General features: G+C 40.7%; 1 protein-coding gene and 1 pseudogene across 17 annotated transcripts in view; both read right to left on the bottom strand.

The window, feature by feature from the left end:
- Positions 1 to 24789, bottom strand: part of LOC144579550 (peptidyl-prolyl cis-trans isomerase A pseudogene) — a 40934-nt pseudogene extending 16145 nt beyond the window's left edge. Inside the window, exon 1 of the transcript XR_013527410.1 lies at positions 1 to 24789. This exon is cut by the window's left edge and continues 16145 nt beyond it. The product of XR_013527410.1 is annotated as a peptidyl-prolyl cis-trans isomerase A pseudogene (transcript).
- The window catches only part of FHIT (fragile histidine triad diadenosine triphosphatase), a 1534178-nt gene that overhangs the window by 1055779 nt on the left and 453517 nt on the right, over positions 1 to 24882 (bottom strand). The gene's annotated exons all lie outside the window — the stretch shown is intronic.

Genomic DNA, 24882 nt, shown 5'->3' on the forward strand with positions numbered 1-24882 from the left:
TATCATTTTTGACAGTGGATCTGACCCCACTGCAATTGAGTTTCAGGAGTTTGTCGACAGGAACCCCATCTGAGCTGTCAGCACGTTGCCTGATCATCTTCAGCAAGCGGTCTGGCAGAAGCATGTAGGTAAGCATGCCCTGAAGCAGACTGTCAGGGAAACTGACCAATGAGAGAGGAATTTTGTGCTCCACAGCTGAAGCCATTTCTGCTGGGACATCCCAAGACAGACTCAACTCAGACTCAACTGGTAACACACAGGGTACATCTGTCACTGTCTGCCCAGGCATACTGACATTGTAACGTTCCCCAGGCACTTCAAGTCCCGTTTCAGCTCAATGACTTTTGCCTGTGGTCACTTTGCCTGGCATGCCCTTTCTCTTTCTCCTTCTTATCCTTTCATTAGGATCTAGCAAAATGTACCTCGTTTGAAAAGCACTTTCTGTAGCCCTCGAGGCAGAAGTGGAGATGGCTATGTTGAACCAGGAAAAGCAACCATTGAAATCTCCAAACTGAATCTGTACTTTGATTTATTTCAAAGGATGTGGTATAATGTATGGTATAATACATGGCAGCCTTTTTCAAGTCTGACTGTACATCACAGTGACCTGGAGGACTTTTGAAAAATAGATTCCCAGGCTCCCCCTCCAGTTGAGACAGCAGGTCAGAAGTTTGCAACTCAGGAAGCTTGACTTAATGTTTAGAAGTTTCCCAGGACATTCTGATGCACAAACAGTATTTGAAACAATAGTCAGTCAGACATTGCTACTTCTCAGCTGTGTGATTTGGGGCACTCTGAGCTTGTTTCCTTATCTACAAAATAGGGGGTAAGTAGGGGCATGTCACAGCATCTTAGAAAGGACCAAATGAGGGAATGAATAGAAAATTCTGAAATGATGCCTCAGCAAGTGAAGTTATGATGCTAATTACAATGAATTTTCTTAAAAAGCTACTTTCCACTTCCATCAGTCCAGACTGCAAAACCTTTCCTCTATCAGAGAAAAAAAACTTAGTGAAAGGGGAAATGGGCTTCACACCAGGATGATAGCCCAGAAAAATCAAAAGAAACATTGAGAATTAGCCCACACAGAAAGCAGGGCCAGAGTATGATGTAATTCAGTATTTCTGAAGGTCTATATTCTTCATTCCTATTGTCCATTTCTCCTGATTAAAATTCTCTCCCAGTAGCCAACACCATTAACAAATATAAGCCCACCAAATGGTAGCTACTTTAGAGAACGACTCTACTTTGTAAAATTAGGCTTTTGTGTCTCTCATGGACTAATGTTCTAACACTTCAATTCCTGTAATAAAGTATTTGCACCACAAGAAAAAATGTATTTCATGACCAGCAGGCTATAACCAGCATTCTGCTTTTAGGAACCCATGGATTTGATTGTATCCGAAGTTGATACAACAGTCACCACTTTTGCTTTTAGTTAAGGACACCAAAAAATGAGTCACCAGTTTTGCTTTTAGTTAAGGACACCAAAAAATGACTCTGTGAGCCTCAGCTCAGATTGCCCGAGTCCTCGCAAGATGCCTGAACTGGACTGTTCTGTAGCACTTAAGGATATCAAACAACAGAATACTATGGCAATCACAGCTTCCCAAAGTTCTTGTAGAGCACTTCTTCATAAAGAGATGAACGTGGAAACGGAGGAACAATTTTCAGTGCTATGCAGAAGGAAAAGAATATCTACCCACCATATTCCTTCTTTCAAAGGTCTGCCCTGAAGGCAACGTGACAACCCCAGGCTTGGTTCTTCCTTTTGGAAGAGGTAACTGCTAGGAGGGTTTACCCTTGCTCCCTCTGGCAGGAATCAGCAGAACAGAGTGTGAGGCCCTGTGACATTAGGATTGCAAACCCTGGCTTCGGATGCAGTGCTGCCTGAATCAGAATCTACACTGCAGCTGGGCAACTGGCTGGGATTACATTTTTAGACCCTGCACTGTTTTCTCTATTTGCAAAATGAGAATACACAGCTTCTAAGGCATAGGGCAGGTCAAATTCTATATAAAGCACTTAATATATGCTCAATAAAAATTGATCTAATTATTGTTATTAATATCAAGGGAATAACAGCATAGTAAGTCTCCTAGGGATGCAGATCAGTAGATGTTGAATTGCTATTATGCAGCAAGTACTGTGCTAGGTCCTGGGTCACACCAGAGCAAACAAGATCAGCACAATCTGCACCTTCATGAAGCGTATGGTCTAGTTCAGATGTAGGAAAAATGTGTTTTCTTTGGCTTGCGCCTTGTGTATAACCACAAAACATAGAGCAAACAGTTTCAAATTGGATGATTTCACACCAAACTCCAGATTCCTGGCTTCTCTTTGAAAACATCAGAAATTCTGCGAGGAAGGGAGATTTCTGTCCACATGCCAAGCCTTCTAAGTCCCAAAGCACCAAGCTTCCACTGGAGAGTGGCCTGCTGGCTTTTCTCATTAAGAAAAAACTCCCTCTGGCTACACATGATGAGGGGCCTGGAGGAATTAACAGAGACCAGGTAGCTAAGGACACGTGTCCTGCAGACCAGAACTGAAGTACTGAAGCAAGAAAGGAGAAAAGAGACTCAGCACTGGTTCTCTTTCACGGGGTTTATTTGTCTCTCAGCTCAGCGAGCTTCGTTTGGCTGGACACAGAAAACCCTGGAGGAAAATTCTGATTCCAGCTTGCTCCTTGCACAGTTAATTATTTGGAGCTCCCAGAAGGTTTGAGAGAACAGTGACTTCCCCGGCAGTGGCAGTTGGACTTGCTTAGTTCCCTTTTCTGCCCCCAGGGGTCAGAACCTAAGGAAGGGGAGCTACTTGTTTTGGCCTTAAACCAAATCTGCCTAGAGACACAGAGAGATGTTCTGACCTGAGACCACAAAAGCTACTATTTCAATGCCCAGCAAAGCTCCTCTCTCTAGCCTTCCACAGCAGGCTACTGACCAAAAACATGCACTTCCCCTGTTCAAACGGTTTACTTCTCTCCTTTGCAAATTAGAATGTTAAAAAAACAAAAACAAACAAACCAAAAAAAAAAAAACAAAAAACTATGCACAAGAATCCCATCTCTTCTTGCAAATAAGATATTTCATGTTTCCTTAGGCAGAGAGCGTGCAGACAAGTAGGGGAACTAATTGGGACGGATAGTGAAAACAATGAAAGCTCATTTATACACAACTTGCTAATAAGTGTCCACAACTTTGTTCTAATAGGGAATTCACAACAAGTCCCTGGAAAACAGAAACAGGAGAGAATAATTTACACTTCAGAGTTGTGAGCCCCTGTAACAGAGTGGAACACCTTCCTACAGTCCCAGAGAGATTATTCCCACATCTAACCAAAACCATTACCATCAGTGGCATCCCGCATTTTGAACAGTTGTTAATGAAGACTTGCCTGACCCAATACAGAGTGCAATGGGTGCAGTTGCTGCTACAGGCTGCCTTCTAGCCTTCCTGAATCTGAATATATTTTCACTGTTGGCTGTTTTCATAAAGATTCATCTGGAATTCTTAACTAGATAAATCCCTCAATGACAAGGTAAGGCCCATCTTCTGATTAAACTTGTATTGAATTTATTTATTCAGCCAATCATGTATTACATATTTATTAAGTACTTCTTAAGCACCAAGCACTGTGCTGGGTGCTGGGGATATCAAGGTGAGTCAAAGCAACCATAGTCCCTGTCCTTAAGAAGTCCAGAGGGGCTGGGCACAGTGGCTTACACCTGTAATCCCAGCTCTTAGGGAGGCGGAGGCAGAGGCAGAAGAATAGCATGAGCCCAGGAGTTCAAGACCTGCCTGGGCAATATACTGAGGACCCACTCTACGTAAAAAGCGCGGAAAGAAAGGAAGTCCAGAGAAAAGGAAGCTATTAATCAAAAGATCTCATAAATATAAAACTGACCCTCTAAAAGGTGTATAAGAAGTATTTTGGTACTAGGAGGATCTACTACAAAGAATTAGTCTAGATATGTGGTGGAGCAGCAGATACTTTGTCTCAGAAGAAATAATAATTGAGCTGACATTTAGAGCCAGGGGAAAAGCATCATAGGCAGAGGGAATCGAACATCAAAGGCCTTGCAGTGAGACTGAGCAGTGAACATAAGTGCTGAAGAAAGGCCAGTGAGATTGGCATGGAGAAGGCAAGGAACAGTGCGATGAAGAAGGAGAGTTGGTAGGAACCGTGCAAGGCCTTGTGGACCACTTCAAAGATTCCCAGCAACAGAAAGCCATTTAAAGATGTTTAAGCAGGGTGTAGTGGCAGTAGTTGATGTGATCAGATTCAGGCTTTGAAAATAATTCGATTTGGTTGGCATTTTGGGGAGATACAGAGTAGATCCAGGTAGATCGATGTGGACCAGGTAGTCTAGACCTCCTAGGTCACATATGTCTCGGAGGGGATGGTAATTTGGACTTGGATGGTATGGTGCTAGAAGTGACGGAGTCATGTTGACGTATTCTACCAGTATTTACTCTAGGACTGATTCAATGTACCAGAGTCATCCAAGGGCCCAAGAGTGGTACTAACTGTAATTCCTGATTCTGTGAAGCTGAGTAAAGACATTTAGAAAGACCAGACTAAAAAGAACCTAAACACATCTGTACTCCCTCATCCGCAGCAGCAGGGTATCACCACGTACTCTAAGTGATCATAGTTCTATCTTGAATTGACAAATTCTGCCTAAGACTCCACAGGAAGCCCATTAAAAAGGCAGGGAAGAAAATGCTCACCGTTCAGCATCGACAAGAAAGATGATAACAAGCAAGTTTTCAGTCAAAGTAGGTAAAACGTTGAATTTCTACTCCAGTGGCATTAGCACTGCACTTGATTTTTTAAACAATATTTTGGATAATCAAAACTCTGGGTCAATCAACTGTCCTGCAGTGACAGCTCCTGTGGTCATCAATCTTTGTTATCGCCTGAAGCTGACATGGTCTCAGTCCGCAGGAGAGTAAGCAGCAAAAGACAAATGTTTCTCTTCATTTCCCCCACAGGGAGTTAAGCAGTGAGTGATAAAAGGATCTAAATTATTCACATGGCTTTCCAGAAGTTTATGCTTCAAGATTTGGGAGAGATAATGGAAGGAGGTGGGGTAGAAAACATAACTCTGGATGAACACATGTATTTTGACAATGAAAGGATGAGCTTCTGAGGTAGACCCAGTTACCAAGCACTTCAGGAGAGAGAGCAGCTGCCTCTGGTTCTTCCATGCAATGCTTCGTTCATTCCTTACATGTGTTCAGAGGATCACTATTAACCTGCAGTCACCTGAGAGGAGTTCAGTGTCTGCCAATCAGTCACACTGGACTTTTGTGGAAATGGAGAAAGAAGAGAGAGTCAGAGGGGAGGGTGGAGAAAGGGTTCGGAGGGAATGGGAGGAAAGCACAGGGAGGGGCCAGAGGGTGTCAGTTGGTGGAGGAGAGAAAACATTTTCTGTTTCTGTTTTCCTTGTAGGTTATAAGAGATTTCAGTATGAAGATATGCAGTTGGGGCTGAGGGTTGTTTGTATGTTCGTTTGTTAATAAATGTGGCCTGAATCAGACATATGGCGCTCCTTGATATCACATGAGAAATACAAGTAAAAGAGTTCAGCTATTTAGAAACTTCATTCTCTTGCCAAATGGAGTTTCCTTGACTGTAATGCTCCAAGACTGAGCCATGTATATTCACTATTTATATAGGCTAGAAATGCATTTATTAAGCCTACCAGATGCAGGCATTGTAACCAAGCACTAACTAACCATAGAAAGAACTGAAAAAGCCTTCATGATTCAGCCTTAGCTCACCTGCCTGATTTTATCTCCTGCAAATTCTCATTTAAAACTAAGATCACAATTTCTTGGTTCTTGCAATTCACAAAAAACCATGCTCTCCTTCCCCTCTATGCTTGTGAGCATCTTCTCTGCACTGAATTCCCTTCCTTCCTCATCTAGCAATTGCCTAATTCCTGCCATTCCTCAGATCTGTTTAGACATTACTTCCTCTGGATGCCATCCTGAATTCTGATCTGAATCAGGTGTCCCTTCTCAGGGCTCTCACTGAGCTTATCTCAACAATAATCTAGGTAGCATTCAATCATGATTAGATAGTGTGCAAGCTTTCTGATGGCAGAGGCTAAGTCTTTGTCATGTTTGTATCCTCAGCCCCTAGCACACCATGAGACATAAAATGTCCAATAAATTTTTGCTGAATGAATAAATTGAATCAAGAAATACAATACTTGATACCCAACTCCAAGTCACTTTCAGTGTAGTTAGTGAAGATAGAACATTTTGAAATGTAATACAGCACAGGACAATATAAAAGAAAATTAAAAAAACAAAATAAATGTGTTATAAGTAACAAAGCAGGTATTCAGAGAAGGCAAATATTACTTTCAGCTGGGGTGACAGGAGAATCATGACAATTCAATGAATGTTCACGACACGAGTACTGTGTTAGTTGTTTCCAAAAACAACCCTGTAACATGGTAATATTATCCCCATTAACAAACGAAGGACCCAAGGTTCAGAGAGGCTAAGTGACTTTTCAAGGTTATATAATCAGCAATCCTAGGATTTAAATGATGAGTCTAAGATTTCGAAAAACACTGAGAATGGAAAGGTGAGTATCCTCACCTCAGGTAGAGTAAAAACAGAAACAGAAAATATGTGCAAGGGGAACTCAGGGTAACGCACGTCCTGGGGATTACGAACAAATCAAGTTGATGTTGATGTAATCTATTATGGGAATGCTGGGGACACTGATTCTAGAAAGCTGTGACTAAACTGCCGGGGAACTTGAGTGCCAGGCTGAGAAACTTGGGTACCAAGAAGCCATTAGAAGCTTTAGAATAGAGAAAACTTGATCAGAGATGAAACTCTAAGTCTTATTAAAGAGTGGAAAACAGGATGAACTGGAAAGATAAGAAGTTTGCAGACAAGGTAACTGTCGGGAAGAAAAAACTTTTCCTTTATCCTCATAAGTTAGGTATTTGGGGGCCTGCAAATTAAACTGACAAATCACAGATTAATAGGAGAAAAGTTTATTTATGTGCATATGGAAGCTTATAAAAGAAGTAGCTCAATAAATGGTTGAAGTTAGAGGCTTAGACAGTCTTACCTGAGTATCCATGGGGGACTGGTTCCAGGACCCTCCCTCACCCTCCATTGGATACCAAAATTCATGTTCTCATTACTTATATAAAATAGCAAATACAACCTGTACACATTCTCCCATATAATTTAAATCACATCTAGGCTGGGTGTGGTGGCTCACACTTATAATCCCAGCACTTTGGGAGGCCAAGGCAGGCAAATCACTTGAGGTCAGGAGTTCAAGACCAGCCTTGCCAACATGGTGAAACCCCATCTTTACTAAAAATACAAAATATAGCCGGTGTGGTGGCCTATAATTATAGCTACTTGGGAAGCTGAGGCAGGAGAAAGGCTTGAACCCGAGAGGCAGAGGTTGCAGTGAGCCTAGATTGTGCCACTGTACTCCAGCCTGAGCAACAGAAAACAGCATCTCAAAAACAACAACAAAAACCAAATCATATCTAGATTACTTATAATACCTAATACAATGTAAGTGCTATGTAAATAGTTATTATATTGTATTGTTTAAGGAATAATGACGAGGAAAAAAGTCTGTACATATTCAGCACAGATGCAATTTTCTTTTTCTTTTTTTCAAATAGTTTTAATCCACTGTTGATTGAACCTCAGATATGGAGAAGTAAATGTAGAACTACCTTAGTAGGGAAAAAGGATTAGGGAGAAAAGGCCTCCATGGAAAGAATAAGTAGGTTTCTTCAGGAAAGACAATAGGAGTTAAGAAAGTTTATAATAATGTTTGTTCATCCAGGTGCAAGTGATCTCTCTGTCTTCTTCAAGGCCATAAAACTCCCCCAGAGAGGATATTTATAACATATTGAGTCTCCTTCCTAGGAGTAAAAGCCACCCTGAAGAAGGAATTTATTTCCCAGAAGTTTATGCTGTTAGTCAAATAAGAGAAACTCCGAGAAGGCTTCTTTCTGCATCTGTTGAATACCAAATGTCTTCAGCTTAAAATGATCTTCATATCAAACTCTGGGCTTCTGAGTGGGTCCCTGACAGTACCAACTAGGAGCCTAGCACAGCTCTCTAACTCCAAAGGCACTGATGTCTGGGAATGGAGGGAAAGGGTGAATTCAAGCTCTATTGTGAGAGAAGACACCAACAGCCCCTGACAGCTGAGTTATTGTGGGTCTGAAAGAAAAGAACTAATGGTGACTTAAAAGCATTAAGCTGAGATGACAGAGAGATCATTGCCACCACTAACACAAATAAGGAAGCCAGCCAGGAGAAAGTACTGGTTTGAGGGGGAACATTTCACACAAGCTGAACAAGACACCACAGGAAAAATCTCTGGGAGACAACTGGAAATGTGGAACTGAACCAGAAAATCAGAAAGTGATTAGGGCAGAAAATGCAGCCTGGGAGTCATTTGTCTGAAGGTGCAACTTGAAGCCATATTAAATGTGGATATATCTCCAAGGGTTAAGGAAGAGAGAAAGAAGACGAGAAGGTAACTGACAAATCTTAGTTAATACTCAAATTTAGATGACCTGCATATGACACTAACAAGTGAAAGATACTAAAGAATTAAGATCAAAGTGCCCAGCATGAGTTTGACACTAAACTGGGAGCTTTTTCTGTGTCATTTTATGATGTAGGCACTATCTCTATTTCATGAAAACCAAGGCTGAGAGATAATGTATCTTGTCAAAGCCATACCACTAGATGACAACAGAGATGGGATCGAAGGCATGTTTGTCTCACTCAGGGAGCATCTGACTCATGCCTTCCTGGAGAGGACTGTGGGATGGAGGCCAGTGGAGGAAGAGTTTTCAGAAGTGGACAGGGTGAACTTAGTCAAAAGCAACAGGAACCAACAAGAAGCCACTGATTTCTGAGTCCTTTGAGAGGACTCACCTCTCAGAAATACTTGCAGTAAAAGGTCTAAAATCAAAGCCCCCATATTTGGTGCTGCCTTGACACATGGAAAAATTCAGGAGGACCTCCATGACCTAACGGCAAGTTCCCCTCCTGATACAGGTTGGCTGTGCTCCCATCCCACCCAAATCTCATCTTGAATTGTAACTCCCACGATTCCCATGTGTTGTGGGAGGAACCTGGTAGGAGGTGACTGAGTATAGGAGCAAGTCTTTCCTGTGCTGTTCTCATGATTGTGAATCAGTCTCACAAGATCTGATGGTTTTAAAAATGGGAGTTTCCCTGCACAAGATCTCTCTTTGCCTGCTGCCCTCCCTATAAGATGTGACTTACTCCTCCTTGCCTTCAGCCATGATCATGATGCCTCCCCAGCCATGTGGAAGGGTAAATCCAATAAACCTATTTCTTTTGTAAATTACCTAGTCTCAGATATGTCTTTGTTAGCAGTGTGAAAACAGACTAACATCCCTCCCAATTCTGTTCCTGAAAATAAGGTCCCCTAACCAAACAACCCTCCCTATCATAGGAACCAGGTATGGTTCCTACTTATTCCTGAGAAGTGGGTTTCAGTTTCCTGCCAGACTGCAGAACTACTCAGATGAGGCAACCATGTCCTCCCAGAAGAAACAGGGATAACCCCACCCCTCTTAATACCAAAGTGTTCTTCCCACAGCCCCTGATTGCTCACTCTCTTCCCAAGTGAAACTCCCATGTGGCCCTGTGTGGCACACAGCATCCTTCCTCCCTGGGCTGTGAGTATGTGTGACTAACAAACTGCTCTCTAGTCCAGTGTTGGGTGTTCTGTTCAGTCATCTCTATAACCCTAGGGTAGGACCCTTTCTCACCAACCAGGCAAATGGAGAGTGATTAGAACAATAGAAGACACCAGAGCGTTTACTGTGGAAGTAACATGGGTAAAATGCTTCAATTTAATAACTACTGGCTTTATTACAACTGAAGAAACCTGAGAAATGACTACTGTTTTCTAATTTTATATAGAAGGAACTGAGGAACAGAGAGGTGTTCAATGGCTATTTAGAGTGAGACAGCACCAAATTCTTTTTTCACTTTAATGTTACATTTTTCTCAACTGCCTTTTTGACAAGATCCTTTCCAGATGCTTCTGTAACAATCACATGTAACCAGTATTTACAGAAAGCTATTTCAAGAAATAAGGAAAATCAAAAAAAACAAAAAATGGGCAAAGGTTAGGAATAGATAATTTCCAAAAGAAGAAATAGGAATGCCAATGATGGCAAAATGTCCAACCTCCCTATGAATCAAAGCAATTCAGACAAAAATTACAACAAATTCTTTTGTCCCTTTTAGGTTGAGAAAGCCTTGTACTACCCACCATTGGTGAGATTTTAAGGAATTAGAGACTCTCATATTGAGATGGGATGAGTAGAAATTCGTATCTCTCTGAAAGGCAGGGTAGCAACTTTCTCAAAATCTTTAATGGTTGTATTTTGTGAAAACATTTCATTTCTAGGATTATATCTGAAGGAAACACCTTGTCAAATCCATAAAGGTATATGGATGAGAATGCTTGTTCTATTGTTTTTATAATATAAAAGAAAAAAAAACAGAAACAATATAAATGCCCATTAACAGGAAATAGGCTAAATAAGTTGTGATGCTCCTATAAAATAGAATACTATGCAGTCTTTTGAAAGCATGATGTAGATGTATATTTATCAACATAGGAAGATGATATTTGGTTTTAAGAACTAAGTTATAAAGCTGCAGGTGGAATAGTGCATGTATTATGTAAAATGTTTATAGAATTTTGTTTTTCTACATACATGCATAATGAGACATTTGGCGGGAAATTTGCAAAGTTTTAATATTTTAGAGACTTCAAATTTCAAGTGAGTCTTACTCTCTTCTTTAGTTTATCCCAAGGGCACATATCAGTAATCAGGAAATAAAAGGTTGTTTTCACCGGGGGTGGGGGAACACATGAGAGCAATGAATAGGTCATCTCATAAAGACAGTATAATTCAGGAAGAAATTATACCAATGACGCAACATACTTTGGTTTTGCACTTATTTTTTATTTCCCAACAGATACATGTGAATTCCTGGAAAGGAGAGAATCAACTGTGCACTTGATTTTTCCCAGGGAGCATGTGAAACTAAGGCTTCTGTGCACCAGCAGGGCCATGGAGTAGAAACTGGAAGGTGACTGGGGTCAGTAGGTGCTGGCCAGTCCCCCTCTGATTGAAAAGGACATGTAAGGGGTGCAAAGTGAGACTTCCTCTTCAAGTTCTCAAAAATGGCTACTTTTTTGTGTTTTATTTTGCAAATGATTCAAACCCACAACCCTGGATACATTTCATCCGTGCAGCTTTCCCCTCTGGTCAGCAAATGCTGCTGTTTCAAAATCCTGTCATGATTGTTTGCTGTTAGAGCACTTGGTGTAAGGCATGTGTGTCCTATAAAATATGTTTCTTAAAACTTAACTTTCTGACAAATCAGTCATTGATTTATCTCCCCATTCTATTACCCAGAAGAGGGGAAAGGTGCCAAAACAGATCCCACAGAGAAACTTATTCTGAAAAACAGACATTTAATGTATTTATTCTGAAAAAATACAAACTGTATTACGTCACTTTAGAAATTTCAAAATAGAGCTCTCTATGTATCCAGTTAGGCATCTGTAATTCTCCCAATAATATTACTTTAGACAGTCCTAAGAGAAGCAATATTCATTGGCCTACTAAGTCTTTAAGAATACGAAATTTAACCCATCTGGAACTAGTTTTGTTGTTGACCCGAGGGTTCTTTATATTAGAACAAATTCAGACATAAGCTCTGGGATGGTTCTTGAATATTGCATGAAGGTGAGTTGCAGGCATTCATGCAACCCAGCATTGTCTTTTAAAGCATTTTTATGAGGCAGATCCAAAGGCTGGCAAGTCTTTCCTTCATCACAAAGGAAATCTAGGCTAAAAGAGAAAATAAGAAGTTTATGAACTATTAAAAAAAATAAAGCCGTGGAGGTAGGGAGTTATGGATTGGGTTCCAATCCATTAATTCTTTTATCCCCTGACAGAGCTGGCTGAAGACGTGTGGCCCTCTGGCGGGTAACAGAAACATTCCTGTCCAGGACAATCACAAAAAGGGAGAGAAATGGCTGGCAGAGCAGAGGGCAGACTCACTCGTTTGGATGTTAATTTATACAGAAATCTGGAATTCAATAATCTCACGTCCCCCAGGTAAGGGAATGATCCACGCCCCAGTTTCATTTGGGAGTTCTATTACATTAAGCAATATTCTGTTTGGCCAGACATGCCATTCTTCTCTCGAAGGAAATTAATTTCTTGATTCTTCCATCTAATATAATCCCAAGTTGGTGCTTAAAGTTTTCTCATGGCACTGCTAGATGAAATCAACTCTGAAGTACCTCTTGTGGGAACTCACAAGACACAGATGAAAACAAAAGAAGAAAGGCAAATTGAAGAGGGTGAGGCCAGGGACAATTAGGTATTGAACTGTTCGCCCCCCTCATCCCCCAACACATAACACATGTGATTTGTTAAGACAGTTTCCTATCTATAACTCTTCGCTGAGTAGGGCTGCTTTACAATTTCCATAGCAAATTTATTTTTAAGCATGTAAGGCCTGTGAACAGGATAAATAAAAGATTACATGAAAAAAAAAAAAACAAAACAGTGATTTCTGGTTGTTTAAAAGGCAACTCAACAAGTCTTTCCCAGCAAAAGGAAAAGGTCAGGATCAATAAAAGGGCCTTTCCTTTGGAAGGAGATCTGTTTTTAATTTAACAAAAATAAATCCTTCTGGTGGCTTCTTCTGAAGACCAAGGAAACATCAAGCTATCCAAGGGATCTGGCCTTACCAGGAGAAGAAAACTTCATTCGGTATTCTCCAATAATATCGAAACAAAGCCAACCCTACCCACTTTGCACTCTTCCTTGGCCCCGCCCTGTTAGCCAAAGGCCAGTTAACCTGAAAAATAAAAACCAGCTCTTAAATGTAAAGATGATACTACTCATTGATGCAACTTTATTCTAATAGCAGCTTTTCAGAGATATCATCTTAAAGGTGATGTCAACAGGGGATCTCACATATGAGTAAAGGCTGGTTTAGAAAAATACTGCAAGATATGGAATGTCTTCGGTGACAAAAGGTCTGCTCTTAAAGGTATCTTGGTCCAACTCACCATCTCTTACTCTTTTTGTATTAGCCAGGCACGGTGACAGAGGCCTGTAATCCCAGCTACTTGGGAGGCTGAGGCAGGAGAATGACTTGAACCTGGGAGGTGGAGGGTACACCATTGCACTCCAGCCTGGGCAAAAAGAGCGAAACTCTGTTTTTTTTTAAAAAAAAAAAAAAAGAAGGGGGTTGGGTGGGGGGGGCCGGGCTTGGTGGCTCACGCCTGTAATCCCAGCACTTTGGGAGGCTGAGGTGGGTGGATCACGAGGTTAAGAGATCGAGACCATCCTGGTCAACATGGTGAAACCCCATCTCTACTAAAAATACGAAAAATTAGCTGGGCATGGTGCCCTGTAATCCCAGCTACTCGGGAGGCTGAGGCAGGAGAACTGCCTGAACCCAGGAGGTGGAGGTTGTGGTGAGCCGAGATCGTGCCATTGCACTCCAGCCTAGGTAATAAAAGGGAAACTCCATCTCAAAAAAAAAAAAAAAAAAAAAAGGACTGGCTCAACTACTATGACAAGAAGCTTTTGGGAGATAGTCACTGGTAATGTCAGCCTTATTTTCTGTGGCAAAACTGAATCTTTGCTGCTGTGACACAGTTGTTTTCAACATTTACCCCTTCTATACTCACAGGCACACACACAATTGTAACTAATGAATTCATAGAAACTCTCAGAATCTATAACCCTGACAGTGTCCCATTACTGGAACCTTAGTCATACTCACTCCTAGCTCTTGCTAACTATAACTTCTCCATTTTTCCTTCCTCTCAAGAAAGTATACCAGATTGCAAGGCTGAAAGAGAGTAAGGATCTTAACCTTAAATCTGCTTTCATTTATGAGAAAAAAGCAAATCATCTGCATTTTTCAGCAATTTAAATATTATTAAAGAAAAACCTGGTGGGATTCAGCATCAAAGCTATTCTCCTGTCTGGGATGACCGCCTCTCAGCACGTCTTCAAGTATATAAATCCTACCAATACCTCAAGGTCCATCTACTCTCTATTCTGAAAATCCTCCAATCTCCTCTCACTGAAATTTACCAGGACTCTCAAACGCCAGTGTTTTCTAGCAGTCAGGAAAGTTATCTCCCATGTTGCAAGCCAATTTTCAGGCAGTGCATTTACTGCTTGAGTGATGGGGCCATGGCAATAGAACTCATCCTTCCTGAAGGGAACAGCACCCAGTCAGCCCCGTCCCATTGCTGCCAGGTGGGAATACAGGCCCATAGCTACCTGATCTTCCATTGTTTTAAAATAAGTAAAAAATTTGCATTTTATGGATAATATCTCAACTTTAAATGATGGCTCGCTTAAGATGACAATGACTCTGGGATCTGCAATGGACCCATGGAACCACTAATTTGCAACCTCTGGTTTCTACAGAACACACGAAGCTGACTGATAAATGACATCCTTGGGCTACTTATCAGTAAGTGTTTGGTATCTCACAGCATTAGTCACATCAGTATTTCAGAGAGACATAAATAAATGCATAGGTTATAGGTAACAAAAATAAAGCAGGGCGTTAACTTAATTATCCTCAACTTTAGCTGATTTCAAGTTTCAAATAATATGTAAAGAGGGACTGAGATATTTATATTTAGAAATTTAGGGACATTGGTTAAATAAGTTAAGGAACAGTGAACCAGACTGTGAAGTCCCAGGGAGGAGGGATTATATCTTTGGTTTATTCAATACCTATCAAGAGTGCTAAGTATATAGGTTTGAACGGAACTGATGTGAAACATTTGAGGACCAAGGTTCCAGACAAATGTTGCATGCATCAGAAACTGAGTATTTCCCGATTAAACATGCAGCATCCTTATATTTCTGAAGTGTCAGCGAAGCATTCTGTTCTTTGGTCAAATCTTGTAAAAGCCACTTACTCCTAAATATTTCTACTTCATAATCTTCACCATTCCAAGTTCATCTAAAAGAATAAAGAAGGCAGGGCATGGTGGCTCACGCCTGTAATCCCAGCACTTTGGGAGGCTGAAGTGGGCAGATCACAAGGTCACGAGTTTGAGACCAGCCTGACCAAATGGTGAAACCCTGCCACTACTAAAAACATAAAAATTAGCCAAGAATGGTGGCACATGCCTATAATCCCAGCTATTCAGGAGGCTAAGGCAGGAGAATCACTTGAACCCCGGAGGCAGAGGTTGCAATGAGCTGAGATTGTATCACCTCATTCCAACCTGAGTGATAGAGTGAGACTCTGTCTCAAAAAAAAAAAAAAAAAAAAGAATAAAGAAAATTCCTGGCACACAGAATGCATTCAAATTGTATTAGTTAAATTGAATCGAAAAGAAATAAACAAAAGACAAAAAACTTCAATGCATCTTGGTTCTCTGTAGAGAGAACACCCTGTGGCTTGGGCTTGTTTTATCAAACACATACTCTTACCTTTGTGTCAGATAAACTTATTTGGTTTTTCTTGTGTAATGGGGTGAGTATTGTACAAGGTTTCAATGCCTTTTTTTTTTTCCAATTCAAATTGTCCCTTAGAGGCTCAAAGTACTAACAAAGTGCTTCACTGCATAAAGTGCTGTCTACATTTGTCGGGCAAATACGATGCCAAACGAAAAGCCTGATGGGTCTGCAATTCGTCATGGGCATGATCAAGCTCCAGGCTGCTTCCACCAGAGAGCGAATTCAACTTTATAAAAGGAAGTGTGGACAGGAAAGCCTTCCAGAAAGATTGCCAATATCCAGAATATGGACATGAGATCCAAAGACTAATAAAACGTGGGCTGGGGAGAGAGTATTGATGGAGGAGCAACCAGGGAGGACAAAAGGAGGATTTGAGCAGATTTTTGTATTGAAGAAAGTGACAGACACAAAGGAAAGAGACTCTATGTTATCACCTGTGATCCTAAAACAACTCTAGGAATTAGGCCACATTATCCTTGCTTTTACAGAGGAGGAAAATGAGAAACAGAAAGGCTGAATAACTTGTCACAGTCTTACCTGGCTAATTAGTGGCTTAACTGGAGTTTGGCCAGGTCTTTCTGTCTGTATGGCACAAACCTTGTGACCACACAGCACCAACTTCTAATAAGTCACCCAAAAAGTCAGCTGCATGTAATTAGCTCTGCTGTGAAACTATGGACTAGGGAAAGGACATTGTTCATTTGTTAGCTTAATTTTTGTTAAAGGCATAACAGACCACTCACACACACACACACACACACACACACACAACACACACACACACAAAATCAGCCAGAGCTGTAGAAAATCAGCCCTGTCATTAGTAAGTATACTTTAAATATGTATTGTTAATATATTTGAGATCTCCCAAATACTAGAGAGAGAGAAATTTAGATAAATTCAAGATAGCCTTCAAGTAAGCTATTTTTTCACTACTGTATGAATGGGAAGATGTTTTCATTGAAAATAATGTTTGTTTACTCAATCACCCAATATTTATTGAGAAACCACCTAGGCCAGACATTGTTCTGAAGTCTGAGGATCAGAGAGTGAGCAAGACAAAGAAGGTCCATACCTGGAAGAAACTTACTTTTGTTTACAGTTCAGATTGAACAAAGCAATGGAGAGAGAGAGAGAAGGAGAAGCCATCTATGGTTTGTGATAAATGCTGTGAAGGAATTATTTTCTGAAATAGAAAACTTCCTTTAGACAAAGAAGACAGGGAGGGACTCCTTAGCTGATGGTGTCTAAATGGGAGTCAGGCATGACAAAGGTTGAGGAAAGGGTGTTGCAGGCAAACAGATAGGAGTATGCTAAGAGCCAGTGAGGACAATGAGCTGAGCTCATTCTGGGAAGTGGCAGCCACTGTGAGTTGGTGCAACGACCAGGGTGGGCGTGTGTAGTATAAGCTTCAGGGAAGAGGTGGGTAGGAACCAGCCAGCCCCTCATGGGTCTTGTATACCAGTAGAGTGGGTTTAGATTAAATTGTAAGCACAATAGAAAGCTCTTTAAGGATTTGGTCTTCAACAGGGGACCAACGTGAACAAATTGGTGGTTTTATTTCGGCTGCCATGTGAAGAATGGATGGATGAGAAGAGACTGGCATAGAAGTCAAAGACTAGTCTGGAGTTTGGAAGACAGCACTTGGACGTCTTGCTGGATATCTGCCATTACCTTCTGGATCTGCCCTCCTGTTACCTGCCTCAAAAGCTGGCTTATATGGAGTACAGCCCAGGACTCTCTGGCTTCCAGTGAGCTCGGGCAATGGGAAACCCCAGCCAGAGACGAGAAGAAGGGAGGAGAAAGAACTTAGGATATTATTCCCTCCACACCTTCTAACCTCCAAGCAGAGTTTCTCACGGTTTGGTTGTATCCCTCCACCCAGGGCTGCTGGTCCTGCAGGTGGCCTCTCCCAAGAGGCCTCTCACACAGCTCTCCCTCAGGTTCCAATTACCTTCCCTCTCCTTGCCCCTTCCCTCCCTTTTACCTTTCAGGAATTGGGTAGCATCAGCATGCTGCTGCCAGACCCAGGGTACTGCACTCTGTCTTGTGGTGTGAAAATGCTACCTTTGTTAAATCCTAGTCAAATTACCCAATGTGTGGGTGCCATCTGTTACCTGTGGGGCTGACTGATACAGGAAGAGAGAGGCAAGATACTATTTTGACAAGTTCAGTTACTGTGATCCTTGATTAACATTCTGTTTAGCTTGAGTTCACATAACTCAAAAGGTTATCAAGAAATCTTACACCCTTTTACCTTTTAAGGAGAAGCAACAAATTCACCAAGAGGCAAAATGCCAAAATTATGGGTGTATGGATTCAGAAAATAAAATAAACATCAGTGTTCATCAATATTTGATTTCAGGCCAATTACAAGAGCTGCTGCTTAAAAATTTAGACATATTTTTCATTCCATGTTTCATTTAATCAATCAATGTTTATTGAGTGCCTGCTACTTGCAAGGCACCATTTTATGAACTAGACATAGAGAAGAGATCAAAACAAAATGCCTACTCTCCTGGAGCTTACAGTCTAGAGGGGAATCAGAAAATAAACAAGTCAACGATATCTCATGTGCTTATAAGAAACAGTTAAGAGGAACAGGGAGAGATTAGCGACAGGACTGGTGATTTATAAAAGAGAGAGTAGGCCTTTCTTAAAAGGTGCCATTTGAGCAGAGATCTAAAGAAAAAGATGAAGAAAGCTACAGCCATGTCCACGGCAAGCATGTTCCGTGGGTAGAAATCATGAGATGCCAAGGTGTGAGTGGCTCTTTCGAGAACCAGTAAAAGGCCAGTGCAGCTGGAGCAGAGGAAGGAGGACATTGGCAGCCTATGCAATCAGGGAGACAGGAGGGACAAGATTAATAGCCTCAAGAACTTTGGCTTCTATTTTGAGACAATAAGCTTTTAGGATTTTAAATAGACTAGTGATAGGAATTGATTTAGGTTCAAGAGGATCATTCTGGGTACTGTATTGCAAATAAGGTGACAAGGATAGAAATGGAGGACACTTATGCAAAAGTCTACAGCAAAGATGGTGGCTTAGATCAGTGTGGGAGCATTTATTTTTGATATGTCCTTTAAATATCCAAGGGAAGATGAGTAGGCATCGGACGGATAACCAAAGTCTAGAGTTGAAAGAAGAGGTCTAAGCTAAAGATAGAGATTTGGAAAACATCAGTATTTATCCTTGCCAGTGGATGGGATTTTCTAGAAATGGGGACAGCATAAAGAGACAGGTTTTTAAGAATGAAGGCCTGAGATTGACAGATCAGAAAGAGGATGATGACCAGCAAAGGAAAACAAAAAGTCCAGTGTGGTAAGAGGGGAAACCAAGAGGGTGTGTTATCCCCAAAGCCAACCGAAAGAAAAGTATGTCACAAAGGAGGAAGTGATCAACTGTGTCATGTACTGCTGACAGATCAAGTAAGAATACAAGTGCGTAGAACAATGGATTTGGCAACCAAGAGGCCATGGACAACCCAGGCAAGAGTATTCTGAGAAGTGGTGGGGATGAAAGTCAGATGGGAGCACATGTGCAGGCAACTCTCCCAATGTTCTTTGCTATAAATGGGAAGCAGAGAAATGTGAGAACTGGAATGTATTATGCAGGCTTCTTTCTTTTCCCTCCCTTCTTCCTTCCTTCCTGCTTTCTTTTTTTCCTTTTTTCCTGCCTGCCTGCCTTTCTTCCTTTTTTCCTTCTGTCATCTTTCTTTCTTTTTTCCCTCTTTATTCTCTTTATTTCTTTTCTTTATCTCTTTTTCTTTCCCTTTCTCCTTCTTTCCTTTGTTCCTTATCCCTTTTCTTTTCTTTCTTTCATCTCTTTAGTTTAGAGATACTACAGCATCTTCATATCCTCTCAGGATTGTCTAGCAGAGAGAGGAACTCAGAGGATGCAGGGGAGAACAGATAATTGCAGAAGCCAAGTGTTTTAGTAGGCAAGTATTGACGTTCAGGGCACCATGAAGGCTGTGGGTGGAAGCAGAACAGTTCAGAAAACACATGGTCTAGGAGGAGCAGGTAGGCTAGTGAGAGCATGTGGAGGTTTCCTCCTGACTGAGCTTTGTTCAGTAAAACAGGAAGTAAGGGCATCCACGTAGCAGCACCAGCAGTAAAGAGCTATTGGAAATCTGAGAAAAAAAGAGTGGGAAATAGTCATCCAGGGCAAGTGGATGGATTAGGGTCATGTAGTAGGCTTGCTGAGCAGCATGTTGGGCTCTAAACTGCCTTTCATGTGAATCCACAAATCCTACCAATATTAATGAAAGATAGTAATATTAATCTAAGCTAGAAAGAAAAAAGCAAGATATTCAAGTAAGGAAAATACGGAAGACATGGCAACCTGAAATTATGAGGAAATTCTAAAAGTTGCATTTAGTAGTGTTCTCAAGCTACCATAAGAGATCTTCATTTGGCTCTGGCTAGGGAGAATGTGCATGGAACTTGCTAGGAAAGAAAGTGAAGTGAACTTAAGTGAAAGTGAGTACCCCACTGTCCCCTATAGACTTGAGGGCACAACCAACACAGCAACATTCAAATATATGGAAATGATCTTTACTTTAGACTCTTTCTCATTTAGCCTGTTGGGCTCTGAGGATGTGAAAAATAAATCTGAAACCCTACTTTTAATAGCTTTCTTATAAATTATCCCTGGTATATAAACGCCCAGCTCCCAGAAGAGGGTGGGGGGAAAGACTAATGACCCCTAACATTAAAATGTAAAATGTCCTGCCATACAAACACTTTCCTGCCACTCTTTTGTAATGCAATAACCAGCAAGAATTAGAATTGCAAAAGTTCCAGAAGAGCTACATGGAAATTATACAACAAAGTAGTTTCACAGTGATATAAAGAAAGGAATATGAAATGTATACAAGATAACACAGAGACAGAATCTGGTGCTACAGATGTATGAGTGAATGTGTGGATGAGCACATGCATGTCTCAGAGAAACAGATAAAAAGTTATTTGTTGCTCTTCATGAGCAAAATTTAAAAATAGACACTGTTCTGATCATATTTCAATAATGTGACACATGGTTTCTATTTACATTCCAAATGAGTTTTCACTAAATGGCTTTTGAAATATTTACTTGCAAATATAAAGAGACCTTTTGAATGTCTGATTTCAAAAAAGAACAAAATCAAGCAACTATCAACATAGATGTTCTAAAACAAACTGATAGTGTTTTCTTCCGTTTCTCTTTTTATTCATTCGTAGGCACCACAAAAGACCAATACTACAGACGTCTCCCTTTCAGCTTTAAACATGAACTGTGACAATGATAGTGAGACAGACTGCTTCATGCCCTGTAGCCAGGACATATTAAATAATTCAAACAAGTTTTGAAAAATCAATTGGCCCATATAATATATCAGCTATACAAACATTTACTAATGCCTGCTCCCTCCCCTCACACTTCATCCTTATTTTCATTTTTTGCTGCTCCCGTCAGCTTAAAATGAAAAGTTTCTCCACTTAGGCCATGAGGAGTCAGAAAAGAAAAAGTAATGTTTAGCCAATTTCTCCTTCGTTTGCTAAAGGTTTCCTTGAAATCACAGGTGGTTTCATTTTGATCCTGGATTCAATTCACATATCCAAAGAGACCTCAGTCATTAGCACAAAAGACAGTCCAATCAAGGATAGACACCTCCATGTGTGTATGGTAAGCAATTTGGTGTGGTGCAAAACACAAATGACGTAGCATCAAAACACCTGGCATGGGTGATGCTACCACCTGCCTACCCAATTATTCTCCCCTTCTTGCTCTGATTTTTTCTTTCTCTACTTTTATTTATTTATTTATTTATTTTTGAGTCACTTAGATAACAAATAATCAGCTTTTCAACCTCCCTTGCATCTAGGAGTGATCAAAAAGATATTGGTTGATCAATAAGATCAATAAGAATTTGATAGGCAGGGCTTCCAAGAGAGTCTGCAGAAAAGCGAAGACTCAGATAACACAATTTGTTAGCTTTTTCCTTTTGTCCATGACCCAACCCTCTTTCTTCTGCCTGTGATATGCATGTGATTCCCAGGGATGGAGCAGCCAGTTTGTAGCCTATGAGGACCAAAGTCCCATGGCAAGGCATAACCAAGCAAAAAAAAATAGAAAGAGCTGGGTCCTGGTTCACTTTCAACTCCTTCAGGCATCTTGGGACAATAAACCTCTCCTTGGTCTAGCAGTATGTGATGGTTAATTTTAGCTCTCATGGTATCCAGATACTTGTTCAAACATGTCTGGATGTTACTGTGAAGGTAGTTTTTAGACGCGATTCACCATTAAATCAGTAGACTTTGAGTATAGCAGATTACCCTCCATACTGTGAGAGGGCCTCAGCCAATCAGTGGACAGTCCTAAAAAAAAAAAAATTCCATTTGACCCAGCAATCCCAAAACTGGGTATATATCCAAAGGACTATAAATCATTCTACTACCAGGACACATGCACATGAATATTCATTGCAGCACTGTTTACAATAGCAAAGACCTGGAACCAACCCAAATGCCCATCAATGATAGACTGGACTGGGAAAATGTGGCACATATACACCATGGAATATTATGCAGTAATCAAAAACAATGAGTTTGTGTCCTTTGTAGGGACATGGATGAATCTGGAGAACATCATTCTCAGCAAACTGACACAAGAACAGAAAATGAAATACCACATATTCTCACTCATAGGCGGGTGATGAACAATGAGAACACATGGACACAGGGAAGGGAGCACTACAAACTGGGGTATATTGGGGGGAATAGGGGAGGGACAGCCGGGGGTGGGAGCTGGGGAGGGAAAGCATGGGGAGAAATGCCAGATGTGGGTGAAAGGGGAGGAAGACAACAAATCACACTACCACATGTGTACCTATGCAACTATCTTGCATGTTCTGCACATGTACCCAAAACCTAAAATGCAATAAAAAAATAAAAAATAAATAAAAATTAAAAATAAAACTTAAAAAGAGAGTAGCCTCCACCAGGGAAGAGGAAATTTTGCCAGCAGACAGCTTTTGGACTTGAGCTGCAGTATCAACTGTTCCTTGGGTATTTATTCTGTTGGCCTACCCTGCAGATTTTTGGACTTCTCAGCCTCTATAATCATGTGAGTGAATGCCTTAAAATCAATCCTCCCTCTCTCTGGAAAACCCTGACTGCTATAGTACTACACCATTCTAACTAGGGTTCTGTTCCCAAAACTGCAGTGCTCTCTGACACATCTGAGATCTACCACTTCATAAGCTTTATAAGATCTTCACGAGATCTACCACTTCATAAGTGCAGGTGTCTTTGGGACCCTCAGTTTCCAGATCTGCAAAATAGGAATATGAGTATTCCTGACTCCATAGGCTTGTTTGCTTATACATGAGACAGAATGTGTAAAAGTGCTATGCTGTGTTAAGTTACAAAGCCCATTTGAAATGATAGGAATCATTGTCACGTGTCATGATGGGTTCACTATGCCAATTATGATTGCATTCACTTAAAATAATAATATTCTTTAAATCTGACCATAAAAAGTTATTACAGATCATTTGAAAGTTCAAAGACACATGAGGAGGAAAACACTCGACCGTCTACATCCCATAGCTACTGATAGGTATCTATCAGTAGCTAATACCTAGCATTTATTGAGTTACTATATAGCAGGCAACATGTAAAGCAATTCAATGCATTAGCTGTACCCTGTGAAGGTAGGTACTATATTAGTGCCCATTTTGCATATGGGTGAAAACTTGTCCCAGGACACATAGCTAGTAAGCGCTAAATCCAGGGCTCAAACCCAGATCTGAATTATTCTAAAGCCTATGTATGTACCCATCAACACATGGCGATGAGCTGTGTTCTCTTTTTTTTTTTTTATTTTGAGATGGAGTTTTTTTCTTGTTACCCAGGCTGGAGTGCAATGGTGCGATCTCAGCTCACCGCAGCCTCTGCCTCCTGGGTTCAGACAATTCTCCTGCCTCAGCCTCCCGAGTAGCTGGGATTACAGGCACATGCCACCATGCCCAGCTAATTTTTTTATATATTTTTAGTAGAGACGGGGTTTCACCATGTTGACCAGGATGGTCTCGATCTCTTGATCTTGTGATCCACCCAGAGCTGTGTTCTTTAATAATGTATTTGCTACTACAAACTTGGAGTGTGATCAAGTAAGCTTTACATCAGGAAAAATAGTATACACACATTGCTCAGCATATACACATAACGAGATTCTCATATCACAAGGCTGTTAGCTCTCTTGTGCAGGATAACATTTTAATTTGAAATGAAGTGGAAGACTGTTTCATAACAGCTACTCTCGCTAACACTGCTTTTTACTTCAGATAAAGACATCCCTTCTGTCAGGCACCCTGAAGTTTATCTGTAAAAAGCTGGGTTCATTTGTTTCAAACTGCCCATACATCCACGGTCTCATTTTGTTTTCCCTATAGCCCGCTGAGTTAAGAGGGGCAGGTATTATTAACTCCATTTTACAGGTGAAAGAACTGAGCCCTAGTGAGGTTAACTAAGTTGCTCAACGTCACACAGCAAATGAGCGGTACAAGGGGGATTGGAGAACCTAACCTGGTACATTTTCCACTATGTAGTGCTCCCTCGCCTGTCACTCCCACCATTCCTGAGGGACTTGGAGTTGACGGGGCATGCTATCAATTCCTCAGGGTAAAACTGTCCTTTCTGGGTAGGAAAATGCACACACACACACACATGCACACACATATACTAGACACACTGTAATTGCATCTGCCAAAATGGTTTTATAATAGTCCAGTCAAGGATGCAGAAAACTCCCAGGCTGCCTTTCAGAAACAAAGCCCAAAGGGTCAATTTCATCATGAAACAGGATTTCCTCAGTTGTAGGTGGATGGGAAGGTGGGGAGGTGGATGGACTGCATTAACAGTGGAACAGTGGTCTGCAGGGCAAAAGCTCATTTAACATTCATTGCTACTAAGCGGTGGCAATGCAAACCTGGAGTAGCCTAGAGGAATGCCCAGGAAAAAAATATGAAGAAAAGTTTCACCTTAACCCTTCGGTAAGTTTCTATTTATAAATCTCAGGATACTCAATTTCATTCTTTAGAAATAACAAATGCATATTTTGACTCACTCTGCAAGATATTTATGAGAAGTAAAGAGCAAGGGGGTATTAAGGAAAAAACCTAGGATGAGATTATTGATATATTAATATGTTAATATATAACATAATTAATATGATTATATATAATTAATATATAAATATATAAATATAAAAATACATAATGTTTTATAAATAACATGTTTATATAT

The sequence above is a fragment of the Callithrix jacchus genome, chromosome 15, assembly GCF_049354715.1.
Source record: "Callithrix jacchus isolate 240 chromosome 15, calJac240_pri, whole genome shotgun sequence".
Lineage (NCBI taxonomy): Eukaryota > Metazoa > Chordata > Mammalia > Primates > Cebidae > Callithrix > Callithrix jacchus.